The following is a 14437-nucleotide window of genomic DNA, read 5'->3' as shown; positions in this document are numbered from 1 at the left end:
TAAGTATCGTAGTTGTATTTGCATGACCTGCTTGTTTGAAGAATGGACTAGTTATATTAGCTTATGAGATGTTTTATGAAATCAAAAACTTGGCTTGTTACCTTTTCCTTTTTAAATGATGCCTGTTAATTTGACTTCATTTTTTTTTTGGAATGAGGATATGATGGTTGAAAACAGTTCTGACAATATCACACTTTATGTGCTTTACTTTTCAATATGATAATCTATGTGACATATTGAGGTGTGTTCAAGACATTGAGGTACTATGAAAGTAGTTCTGAATATGACACTTTATGCGCTCTAATTTTCAATATGACACTCTATGTGACATATTGTGGCATGTTCATTACTATGAAAGCAGTTATGAATATGATACTTTATGTGGTCTAATTTGCAATATGACAATCTATGTGATATATTGAGTTGTGTTAACGACTATGAAATCAGTTATGAATATCACACTATATGTGGTATAATTTTCAATATGACAATCTATGTGACATATTAAGGTGTGTTCAGTACTATGAAATCAGTTATGAATATCACACTTATTGTCATATAATTTTCAATATGATACTCTATGTGACATATTGAGACGTGTTCAGTACTATGAAATAAGTTCTGAATATCACACTTATTGTTGTATAATTTGAAATATGATACTCTATGTGACATATTGCGGCGTGTTCAGTATTATGAACTCAGTTCTGCATATCACACTTATTGTTGTATAATTTTCAATATGATACTCTATGTGACATATTGAGGCGTGTTCAGTACTATGAAATCAGTTTTGAATATCACACGTACTTAAAGAGTGCATAATTTTCAATTTGACACTCTATGAACATCCCAACCAACAAACCACGAATAGATCAAACTATAAAATCGTTCATAACTCATGAATATGAAAGTTAATATAAGTAGAGAAATAACAGTATTGTATCCCATCATAAACAAAACAAACCACCACAAGTCAACTTACATTACATATCTCACAAAAAGTTCCCAAAAGAACAACACTACGATAGAGATGTTGTGTTAAGGCTAATTACAAGATTCACAAAAAGCTTAGGTCTTTGAGTTTCAACGTCTCCAAACTATCGAGGCAAAAGAAAAGACGTGCAAACTTCTCGAAGCATACGTTGTCCATATCATCTATGGGCGCAGTTTGTTTAGTTTTGACATTACCATTGAGACAACAATGTGTTGCCGGAAATAAGGCATATACTCCTGCAAGTTCATATACAAATCCGCGTGGTTAGTCAAAATGAAGATGTAAGGTAACCAAACTATAGATAATTAATTGGACGATGAGAAAGATACTAGATTGTGTGAGATAGTTACCTAATCAAACCACTGTACCAACTTTTCCCCATCCCAAAGCTCCATGAATTTCATCATGAACACCCCACAGTCGAAGCTATACATATAAAGATACGTAGTTACTATACTTTCAAAGATTGCACTAAACTCAAATTTGAAACTATAAGTTAGGGCCATAAGATAAGTTATATACCCATTGTATTGTTGTGGCACATCTTTGCATTTCTCAATAAGCCAGTCTTTCACACCACAATATTTGGCATTGAAATCTCCAATCATAGACAAAGTATAGTGCATTTTAGTAACCTAAGAAAACACAAAAGTCAGTTATAGTTCGAAAACATGAAGTGTGGACTGTGAGATATTCTCAAATGATCACAAAAATACTTGAAGCTACAAAACAAACCATAGACTTCATCGACTCTGTCCGTCCACAAATGTAGGATGCGCTACCCGCAAGAGAGTCCAATATCACAACTTTGCGAGCACTAGGATCAAAGACATATAGCCACCAGTGATTACCGTCGACGACGGGCACAAACCACTACACAACCACAATCAAAAGTAGTTCAAGGTGGAACTTTCTACCAAAGTTGGGAATTGCCTTATCAAACCATGAGTCATTGTATAATCATCTTACCCTTCGATATTCGCTAATATCATTGTCCAAGTGAATTGCACGAGCCGCGAAAGTTAGCTACATCTCATTTTTTATTTTAACCTACAAATAACAACATTGGATACTCAAAACATCATCATGTTAGCCTTTTATTATAGAACAAAACCATTTGCACTTCATATCTTACTCGCACCCATTAGCATAGGGTAGTAATAGTGCCTATTGTTGTTCGTAGGATTGCTGTTTTGCTCCGCGTTTAGGTACGCACACCAAGCAAAGACCAACTACACCAAATATAACAAGTATCAACGTAATTAAATTATTTTGTAATCCCAAAAACATTAGTAGTTTATAATTTAAAAACATCACAACAAAATGCGATCGTAATATACGAAGCTAGATACTCTGCCATTCCCAAGTAAGCACTTAAATGTGGATCTATTCTCCAACCATCTGTTGAAGTCCACGATAAAGTCCCTACACCAAAGAAAAGGAATTCAGTATGGGTTGGATGTAGTTCTGCTGAAATTAACCATGTACAAAAGCCAACACCGTTTACCCTGTTTTTCCACAAGGTGAGTATATTGAGCGGAATACAATTACTTCCTCCACTGTTAGCAGTATGTGAGGTTGTACCCAGTCTGCCTTCACATCTTTAAATGGATAATCTTCAACCTTGTTGTCCGATTCAATCTAGAAAGCGAATAAATTACTATGTGACATATTGAGGTGTGTTCATTAATTACTATGAAAGCAGTTCTGAATATGACACTTTACGTGCTATAATTTGAAATATGATACTCTATATGACATATTGAGTTGTGTTCACGACTGTGAAATCAGTTTTGAATAGGACACTATATGTGGTATAATTTTGAATATGACAATCTATGTGACATATTGAGGTGTGCTCACTACTATGAAATCAGTTTTGAATATCACACTTTATGTCGTATATTTTTCAATATGATACGCTATGTGACATATTGAGGTGTGTTTAGTACTATGAAATCAGTTGTGAATATGACACTTTATGTGGTATAAATTTCAATTTGACACTCTGTGAACATCCCAACCAACAAACCATTAATAGATCAGACTATAAAATCGTTCACAAGTCATGAATATGAAAGTTAATCTAAGTAGAGAAATAGTAACAAACTCACACAATTGCATCTTCTCATAAGGGGAGGTGTCTTAAAGACATCTCATTCATAGCTCTCCACATCAATGATCTCAATGCCTGCATGTATATCTTTCAGTATGGGTTTCTTCCATTCATAAAACAGGCTACTCAGTGTTGTAACACTGTCTTTGAGTTCTGCTAGCGCCGATTTGAAAACCCTTTTCATATCTTTCACATCTAGTTTAAGAATCTCCAACTCTGATTGCACCAAATTGACCCGTTCATAAATATTATAGTTGTTACTAGGTACTCTGGGTGGTCGCACTACAAGAAAAAAAGCTTTATATCACTGTTAAAAACAGTGACAAAAATTCTTTTGTCACTATTTTTTTTTTCTAAAACCGTGACGGAGTGGTGGTCATTTTTTTTTTCAAAACCGTCACAAATAATTCCTCTAGATAAGCCTATATCCACCACATAAAAGCGTAACAAACACTTAAAAACAGTCACAAAAAAGCATATCGATTGTGACAGTTCTAACAAAATAGTAATGTAATCATCTTGTAACCGTCACAAAAAGAACAACTATTCATGACGGTTTGGTTAAAACTGTGATAAATATATATTTTGTTTAAAAAAAATATCGAATACAGGTGAAAACTGACCTCACATGGAATTGGACCTGGAATAAGCCACTTTGAAGATTATCCATTAAATTTCAAGTAGCATTCATAAAGTGTTAATTCCATTGAACTATCGGCCAATTCCTTTGGATAACCAATATATATTTGTATATTCCAAAACATAATGAAGTAAATAACACATTCCCAATGTAATACATATAAATTAAATCAACCAAATCCAATTGAAAAAAAGAACCTAATCTTGCCCAAGTCAGTCACCCATGTGTATGTCTTAAGCCTTGTGGTTGTTTTGCATTTGGTTTTCATCTTGAGAATAGTCCATAATACATTCTTGGATGAACTGAACAAACTCTATTCGAATGTCACTCCAGTATCTCCTTGTAGGTGTAAGTCGTTTTACGACCAAGATTCTTTATCTGAAATATAATAAACCAACCATATAAAATAATTGGAAAAGTTACGTGGTGCTTCCTTACAAAAGATACATTGACATATTAGAATCTCCAAGTATCCAATGTGGTATTTCCTAAAGCTATGATGGAAGCAAAGCTCATTTCTCAATAAATATATATATAAAAGACACCTAATAGTGGATGGTACAAGAGGCCATTATTAACATAGTGCCAACACCTAAATTATTCACAAACTAACATAATGTCATAATAGGTTGTCAAACGACAGTTTTAGAATAATATCCATGTGTCGCAAGCCCAAGGTTACAATTTGTATTGTAGTTGCAAACTGCTATCATATCTATTTCCAAGGGGGGGGTCCAAGGTGAAACTATATAACCTAGCACGTTGCCTCACCCTGATCCGTTGTGTTAGAAAGCCTTAGGTCAAAGAGTAATTGTAAACATTTATTGAGAAACATGACACAACATTAAGATGTAAAGGAAAGATGGCAGACAAAATGCATAAGAAATAAACGTACATAAGATTGCCTGCACAATGACATTCACTTTATTGAAATGGTACCTTAACACAACCTATCATAAATCTCCATTACTTAAGAGAAAGATAGGCAGAAATTGCTTGCTTGTCACCAATCTTGTCTAATTTCTTCAGCTAAACTCTGTTGAGCAAACACAACATTCATGGAGTAAGGATTTAACATCATTTTCATAACAATACCACCTTAAACTCTATAAAAATATAGAAATCTAGATTAACTCAAAAAAAATTTAATACCAGTGGTAAGAGTCCTCACCTTGAGTAAACTTAGCATCTAGGAAGAAGAAATGCTAAGAGAAGAAGTTATGGAACGACATCTATACAGAACTATAGCAAGTCATGTCAATGCAACCAAATCTATAAAGGGGTTGAGAGTACTTGTACAATATATATATGCTTAATTTACAAAATGTTCTAAACTCAATGTCATCTAATTAACTAAATCAGATCACAACAAAGAATTTGCATGGAAACATCAACCCAGAAAAGGCAATCAACAACAACTCATTTTATTCTCCTAGAAACTATCATCTTCTCTAAGAAGATATTTACCAGCTAAAAGGACGACAATAAATAAACCAACTGATGGAGTGACAATCTTCATACACTACGCCTTGGTTCCTTATACAACACCCAACTAATTTAAATCTACAAGCCTCAAAAAATTAAGTGGAAAATGGGGTTCTTACTAGGACCTAAAATGATAGCCTTCAATCACCCCACATTCCTGCTTCAATTGAGGAAATCACTAAGTTAATTAGCAAAAGCTGTAATTCTTTGTGAAATATTGCAGAAAACACCCCTAAAATTCAAAGAAAGTGTGAACATATACAAGTTAAGAAAACCTCATATGTCGAAACGAACATCTGAATTGAATGAAAATATACAAGTTGCTGCCAATGGGTTAATTCTTTGAACAATAACCTACATGACATCAAATCAAGCAAGAATAGGAAGAATATCTTTTTAAAAAACATTAATGTAACACTATTTACCTGGCAGCACTATATAAGATGAGTTAAGTCAGATTTTATAGTCGTCTAATCCGTTTCCAATTTCTGAAAAGTCTTAGAGAATACTGAATTTATGTAATCAGTTTTGAAACTCAAACCAAACACCTAATCACATATCAGTGACTATCTCAGAGAGTGGCGCTATTGAAACATGCCAATATATAAAATGAAAAACCAGAAGCTGATATCAACATAACCAAAAATAAAATACCAAAGATTTGGCACTTCAAGACGAATAATTCTGGCAGTAGGCACATCAAAACTCCATTGATCTTCATGTCGCCAATAGCTATAATAATTTGGATCTTGCATCATGCAAGACCGATTGTTCAGGAGATTCACAGGACCTACAACTATAGAAATTAGTTAAAGATCTTCAACCATGAGAATTACTACACATGCGATCAGCACAATCAGTAGCAAAATATAACCTAATATGGGACAAGAACAATGTTAAGTCACAACTAGAAGCATAAGTTAAGGTCCATAACTGGAGTTTGAGAACCATCTGTACTGAACTCATGTCTGCCTTTGTCACCATTTTTCCATTGCCAAAAATAAATGAATTACAAAGTGAAATTACTGCTGGATTAAACTACCAACTATTTCAGATTGAACAAAACCAAGAGTATGCATCCGCATTTTATAGCACTATTTTAAAGAAAGTGCAAGAAGTACACCTCAAGCCAGACCAAAGTAAGATTTCTTGAGACATGCCTCAAGCATCATGGCCAGTAAGGCATACTATTATAGGCTTATAGCAGGCATTGATTTATTGTTTCCCTTTTTATCATGTTCTTTGTTTGGCTAGTACCATTCAACGCGTGCACACAAAGCTAGTTGCCATTTAAATGCAAGTACAAAGAAAATATTCAAATAACTTAACATAGCCATGGAACTTGAATCTTCGAGTAACAATCAAAGATCATCACCGCTTATATCCCAACTTTCCATCTAACCAAGGTCTCAAACTACTGGAATCTAGAAACATTTACATGACACTTCAACTACTCAAACATTTTACATCTTACATTTTCTGGTGCTAGCAAAACCAAAGAATAGTAGTCTTATTATCAAACATCTATGGAATACAACTATAATTTATGGCATGAATGTATTGTGAAATCATAGAAACAGAGTGGTCTTTGATGACAAATGTAACAACTCAAGAAGGAAATGAATTGCCCCACTTCAGAGTATTCTACAATCACATGCAGGTTCAGTAGTACAAATTTAAAGAAACACAACAAGCGACATAACAACACAATTAAAACTAAGGCTTCCATCTTAATAATGTGAAGCAGAATTACTAACAAAAATGTGCACATGCCCAAGGCCACACAAGATAACAATATATAAGTTAAAAACAATGCAAATGAAACACCGTTACTAGATAACAACTAAATGTAAGAAGTCCATTAACTAGAGCAAGAACTGAAAATACATGGGAGCCAACATTATAACTTATATATTTCCAAAACAGGGCTAAGATGTAAGTTATTCTAATCAGATGAAACTAAACAAACTAATAAGTCCAGGCATTGAATCAACTACATACCTAAAACAGCAGAAAAAGAAAGCTCGTTCCTTTTCAACCATATTCGATTCAAGCGATGGCATCCTCTTCAATTTCTTATTCTCACAAATCCCCTAAGAAAAAGCTCAATCTTAACACGCGATATATGAAAATAAAAATCGAATCTTTGCATTGAAAAGCATAAGGTTGTAGAAATAGAGGATTCAATTCAATTCAGTGTATATTTACTTGATTGAATTCTAAAGAGATTACAATTGTTTATATAGAGTTTACAAAATAGGAAACAACAAAATTCAGTGGCTTGAGAAACACAGTGGCATGGGGTTACTGTTTTAGTTTAAACTAGAAGGGTGCGGGTCGCGCTCAATTCACTAGACATCCCGAACGTCAGAGCGCGGGTCGCGCTCTATCCACACTATATCTGGGCACAGGTCACGCCCTAAACACAAAAAGCAGAATACAGCTTTCTACACTCCCCCTCAAGTTGGTGCATAGATGTCAATCATGCCCAACTTGTCAACTGAGCTGTCAAACACCTTGTGGGATACACCTTTGGTAAGAACATCAGCTAATTGCTCCTTAGAGGTTACAAACGGAAAATGAATAACCTTCCTGTCAAGATTTTCTTTAATAAAATGATGATCAACCTCCACATGCTTTGTCCTATCATGCTGAATTGGATTATGTGCAATTTGAATGGCGGCTTTATTATCATAATGTAAATCCATAGGCTTTTGAAGTTCGAAGCCCAATTCCATCAAGATAGTACGAATCCATAACAATTCACATACTCCCTGTGCCATACCTCGAAATTCAGCTTCTGCACTAGATCTGGCAACAACTTTCTGCTTCTTACTACCCCAAGTGACAAGATTTCCACCAACAAAAGTGAAATATCCTGATGTAGAACGTCTATCAGTTTTATCACTAGCGCAATTTGCATCTGTGTATCCAATAATATCTAATGCATCATACTTTCCAAATAGTAAACCTTTGCCAGGTGCTTTTTTCAAATACTTCAGTATACGAAAGACTATATCCATATGTTCTTCACTAGGACAATGCATAAATTGACTAACCACACTCACAACATAAGCAATATCAGGTTTAGTATGAGATAGATAGATTAACCTTCCTACAAGACACTGATACCTGCTTTTATCAGTAGGAACTTGGTCAGAATGAATGACAAGTCCGTGATTCATCTCAATGGGTGTCTCCATCGGTTTGCAATCCAACATCCCAATTTCAGCAAGCAAATCAAGGACATACTTCCTCTGTGAGAGTGAAATCCCCTTTTTAGACCTTGCAACTTCAATACCCAGAAAATACTTCAGTTGTACTAGATCCTTCATTTCAAATTTCTGATAAGAGCCCAAAACTGTAGTTTTAACCCCTTAACAATAATACTTTTAGACCAATTCTGCGAGTAATAAATAAGAGTTAATGCTAATTACGTGCTTTTATGTATTTCAGGCATTGAAGTCAATTATGTGCAGAAATGTGCCACTTTGGCGATATAAAGGAGCAAGGGTTGGTTGCCAAGACGGGCATAAACAGCACACAAAAATCAGTAGAACTTTCAAAGACCGTATCTTTGGACTCAGGCCTCGGAATTGAGCGTACCTTATGTCAAAACGACTGACTTGGAAAGAGCTTTCCAATGGTCTAAACCTTGACCCAATCAGAGGAGTAGAAGTGGACGAAAATCATGTTGAAGTTAAAGCCAGCTGAAAAGGGCCCTGTGGACTGATGAAATTGGGCTTTGGGCTCGATTTTCCGGCCTAAAACATGGACCCTCAGCCCAAGCACGAAAATATGGATCTGGTCTCCTCCATTTACACACAAAAGACTTAGCTCTTAATTAATTAATAGAAAGTAGCCATTAAAGCTTAGTTCTGGATCTAGTTTTTCAATTAATTAATTAGTTGTTATTCTTATTTTAATTTCAGTATTGAATGATTGTTATTTAGTTGTTAGATCAATAAAATATTTAGTTCTTGATAATCTAATTTCATTTTCCATTAATTATTAGTTTCAATTCTTAGATTTACTTATTTGTCATTATTAGTTTAAATCAATTATTGTATGAGTAGTTTTCATTGAGTTTAAATAAGCAAAGTTCCAATCTTTTTATGATGTCTAGTTTTAATTCATATGGAAATGATAGTTTGATGAATCAAGGCTAAACTTCCATTAGAGGGGTTTGATGAAACCTTGATGAAAACTTTATTGTATAGTGTAGAATCGTTGTAAGAGTCTATTCCACTCTAGAAGGTCGTTGATTCGCCATGAGAATGGGTGAACTTCCACATATGCTAATTATGAATTGGTAGAGATACAATGTATAATTAGGGATTAGAACGATCAATTCTTACCATAAGAATGTAAGAATTGGATTACAACAATCTATGCTAGTTCTTAAGTTGGATTCAAGGTGGATTCAATTCCCCCCCTAATTCTTATTCTAGATTCAAACTTTTAGTATTCCGTAGCATTTCGTAGTTGAATCATTATAATCCCATTATCTTGTTAGTATAAATTGCATCGTAGTATAATTCGTAAAACTCTCATTGACTTTGGTAGGATTGATAGTAGTAGAAAACTTGAATGCTAAAGAACTAGGAGTAGAACGAATCTTCTATTCCAACTCTACTTCAATAGTATCGAGAGTAGAAATCTTTGATAAATAGTATACAATAAAGTTTTAGTTTTACTTTCGTTTAGACTTCATCGTTTATTCGGAGTAGAATTATATTCAATTTTATCCATTTATCAAATGGCGCCGCTGCCATCTTAGTTCCCTTTTGTTTTGTTTTCTGTAGAATTGTTAGTTTTCCAAAGTCCCATAACCCACCCACCCTTGTTTGATTCTCACTGTGGTTGTCCGTTTCAGCACTGAAAATTTTCCTCGAAGAATTACACGGAGCGCGACCTGCGCCCTGGGCAAGCTAAATTGGAGCGCCACCTGCACCCAAGCGCCTAGAACTCCACTTTTTGGCTGAGCGCGACCTACGCCTTGCCAAGGCAAAACACGACCGCCCCCCGCGCTGAAGCGCCTGGACCTCGAGGTTTTCTCTGAGCGCAACCCACGCCTTACCAAGGCTAAATTGGAGCGCCACCCGCGCCCAAACGCCTGGAACTCTAGCTTGACCTGAGCGCAACCTGCGCCCTACCTAGGCCCATTCTGAGCGCGACTTGCGCCCTCTGCTGAAACTGCCCGATTTCCGCAGGTTTGTTTCAAATTTCCATTTCTTCATAGTTTTTAGTGTTTTAACTTGTTATACACACTGAGCACGCGTAAACAAGACGCTATTCATAAGCGAAGCAAGGAGGCATTCAGGTACTCTTTTCTTCCACACCTCGCATCTCCTGTTAGAGGTTCATACTAGCATATCAGGATTGTTTGGAGTGTTGTTGTGTTTCATTAAGATTGGCTTAGCCTTGCATGAGATTAAGGTCAGGCCTAAGAAAAACGCCTAACGTAAACAATCGGCAACGTCAACAAACACGTCTTTCTAGTATACCATTCACTACACCTCTAGCTAATATACCACACACACACCTGAAGTAATGGTTGAAGAAAGAGAGTCTCCTCTCTCTGACTTTTACAAAGCCTTGAATGATAGCCCTAAATCTTGCATCGTTCTATCAGACCCAGTGGGGGATTTCCGAATCCCCCCAAATATATTTAATTTGTTACCCGTTTTTCATGGGTTAGACCATGAAAAGCATTATCAGCACATGCGTAGGATTGACCAAGTCCTTACTACATTCCACCATCTTACAGTTGGTGCTGAACAAATTAAACTAAGGGTATTTCCCTTCACTTTAGCCGATAAGGCGGCGTCTTGGTTAACTGCCCAAGCGCCAAATTCTGTGGACTCGTGGGCTAAACTTGTTCAACTGTTTATGGAACACTTTTACTCACTACTGAAGACCGATGAAATGCTTTCCAAGATTCATTTCTTTCAACAGAATCCTCATGAATCATTTTCAGAGGCTTGGAATCGTTTCACCGATCTACTTATAGAGTGTCCACACCATAACCTCGCGAAAGACACGCTAGTTCGTGCCTTTTTCAAGGGACTATTACACCACCACAAGGAGGTGCTTGACATAATGAATGGGGGTAGTTTCCTAAGTAAGGGAGCCTCAAAGGCTTATAAATTTTTAGAAGATCAAACTAAGCGTAATAATAACGGGGGGTAGTGACGATTTCTCTGCTCGCTAGTTCTTCTACAAATGCTTAAAGCCCGGTATGTTTAAGATGAAACCCGATCCGGAACTTAAAAATTTAATCGAATCTCTAACTAAAAAGGTAGAGGTTATTTCTGTTCAACAAACGCCTATCCCCATCATGAATGTCAACTCCAATCCATGTAATTTCTGTTTGAGTCTAGAGCATCCCGACTCCTATTGTCCTCTCGCCTATGAACAATAACAGTCACAACAAGATAATGTTTGCTCAATTAATAGTTTTTCTATTCCTAACGCCCCTTGGAGACAACATCCCAACTTCAGTTGGAGAAATAATCAACAAGTAACACCTACAGGGTTTAATAATCAAAATGTTAGGCCAGCAAACAATTATAACCAAGGCTCACCACGACAAGGTCAAGGACAAGGTCAGGGTAATTATAATTATAGCAACCAAGGTCAACCACGACAAGGACAAGGTTAGGGTAATTATAATAATTATAACAATAATAATTATAATACTAATAGAGGTATCGTTCCGGTAAATAATAACTATCAAAATCCACCAATTAATAATCAACGTGACATAGTTCCTGTCACACAACCTATAGCTAACACTCCTTCACAACCGGATCATTTCGATACCTTTATGCAATCTCAACAATAGATTTTACAAGCCATCCAACTTTCCTTACAGCAGTTAGCTCAAGAGAAAGTACAACCCAAAGGTGTGTTCCCAGGTCAAGCGATAGCTAATCCTAAAACAACAAACACAGCTTTTGAGGTAAATGGTAATACTAGTATGGAAAATGAAAACGTAGGTGAGCTAAATGCCATCACCACTCTCAATTCTGGGAGAGTGGTTGATAACAAAGTAACTATGCCTATAGTTACCCCACCAGTTGTCCCTATACCGGAGATTGAACTAGATACCGTAATAGAAACTGAAGAGCCTACCCCTATAGAGGTACCAGTTAAACCCCAACCTAAGAAATAGAAAGCAAAGGTTAGACATCCAGTTGATCTATATGCTAAATATAGAGAGAAACCATCATTTCCCCAGAAATTAGATATGTTAAACAGGGATACAAACTTCGATGAGATTAGGGAAGTTTTTAAAAATCTAACGATAAACTTACCTTTTCTGGACGCAATTAAAAAATTACCTCACCATGCTAAGTTTCTCAAAGAGTTGTGCATTAAAAGGTGTAAGACAAATATTCCTAAAGACGCCTTTTTAACGAACAGGTTTCCAACTTTAACGGAACACAATGGAATCGTTATACAAGGGACCCCGGTCGCCCCATCAGCATAAACAATGCACCTTAGAGATTCCCACACGACGATCGCTTTACTAGACCTGGGGGCGAGTGTTAACTTACTCCCGTATTATCTATACAAACAAATAGGTCTACAAGAGATGCAACCTACTAAAATAACGTTGCAATTAGCGGATCGATCTATTAAGTACCCTAAGGGTGTGGTTGAAAACGTGCTTGTTAAGGTCTAGGATTTCTACTATCCTGCTAATTTTGTTATCCTTGATACAGAAGTCACTAACGACTCTATTCTGATCATCTTAGGGCGTCCCTTCTTGGCGACTGCCAACACGCTTATAAACTGCCGTGATGGTTTGATGTCCTTGTCTTTTGGCCATCTTTCGGTTGAGGTAAATGTTTTTAAAATGATGAAACAGTTACCAGATTCGTCTATAGATGGAGAGGTTAGCATGACCGAGAGCTTAGTTCAAGATTACTTTAGTAACACGTTTCCAGAAAACCATATGCATAAATTCCTTTCTTTTGGAAGTTTAGATTTTGTCGATGACTCCTACGTAGAGGAAGTCAACACCATCTTCGAGTCTACACAAATCATAGACCCTTCGGTTGATCCATATACAGAGTTTGAAGACCTGTTGCCTAAGCAAGTATTCATTACTCAAGATGAGGACCCTCCAGAAGCATTTATCGATATTCCTTCCACCCTGGTGCTTAAACCTCTTCCTCCTGAGTTAAATTATATTCAACTTGATCTGGATGGTAGTCATCCGGTAATTATATCTTCTCTGTTATCTAAGGAGGAAGAGACATGGTTGATCAGGGTGATTAGGGAACATCATTCTGTGATTGGTTGGTCTCTAGCCGACATTAAGGGAATTGACCCTAATGTATGCACTCATCGTATCCATTTAGAGGATAACACAAAGACTTCTCGTGAACCTCAGCATCGCTTAAACCCTTCCATGAAAAAGGTGGTTAGGGAAGAGGTCTTACAGTTACTCGATGCGGGTATCATATACCCAATCTCTGATAGCGAATGGGTAAGTCCCATTCATGTAGTTCCAAAGAAATCAGAGATTACCATGGTACGTAATGCCAAGGGTGAATATGTTGCCACGCATGGTCCTATGAAATGGAGGATCTATATTGATTACAGACGTTTAAATGCAATGACACGAAAGGATCATTTTCCTTTACCCTTTATAGATCAGATGCTTGAACGCCTAGCTGGTCATGCTTTTTATTGTTTTTTGGATGGCTACTCTGGCTATTTCCAAATTATTATTGATATTGATGACCAAGAAAAGACTACCTTCACATGTCTTTTTGGAACATACATAAACGAATGCCTTTTGGCCTTTGTAATGCTCTTGGTACCTTCCAGCGGTGTATGCTTCATATATTTAGTGACATGGTAGAGCATTTCATGGAAGTATTCATGGATGATTTTTCCATCTATGGAGACTCTTTCACTGAATGCCTGTCTAACCTGTCTAAAGTTTTGACACGATGTGAAGAGAAGAGTTTCGTTTTAAATTGGGAAAAATGTCACTTCATGGTGAAAAAAGGCATAGTACTAGGTCACATCGTATCTAGTGATGGAATCGAAGTAGATAAGGCCAAACTAGATAAGATAGCGACTCTACCTATACCACGGACTGTCCATGATATTAGAGCCTTTCTAGGCCATGCAGGTTTTTATAGGCACTTTATCAAATATTTTTCGAAAATAGCTAGGC

Source organism: Coptis chinensis, chromosome 2 (genome assembly GCF_015680905.1).
Source record: "Coptis chinensis isolate HL-2020 chromosome 2, ASM1568090v1, whole genome shotgun sequence".
Classification (NCBI taxonomy): domain Eukaryota; kingdom Viridiplantae; phylum Streptophyta; class Magnoliopsida; order Ranunculales; family Ranunculaceae; genus Coptis; species Coptis chinensis.
This window is presented reverse-complemented; position numbering follows the sequence as displayed.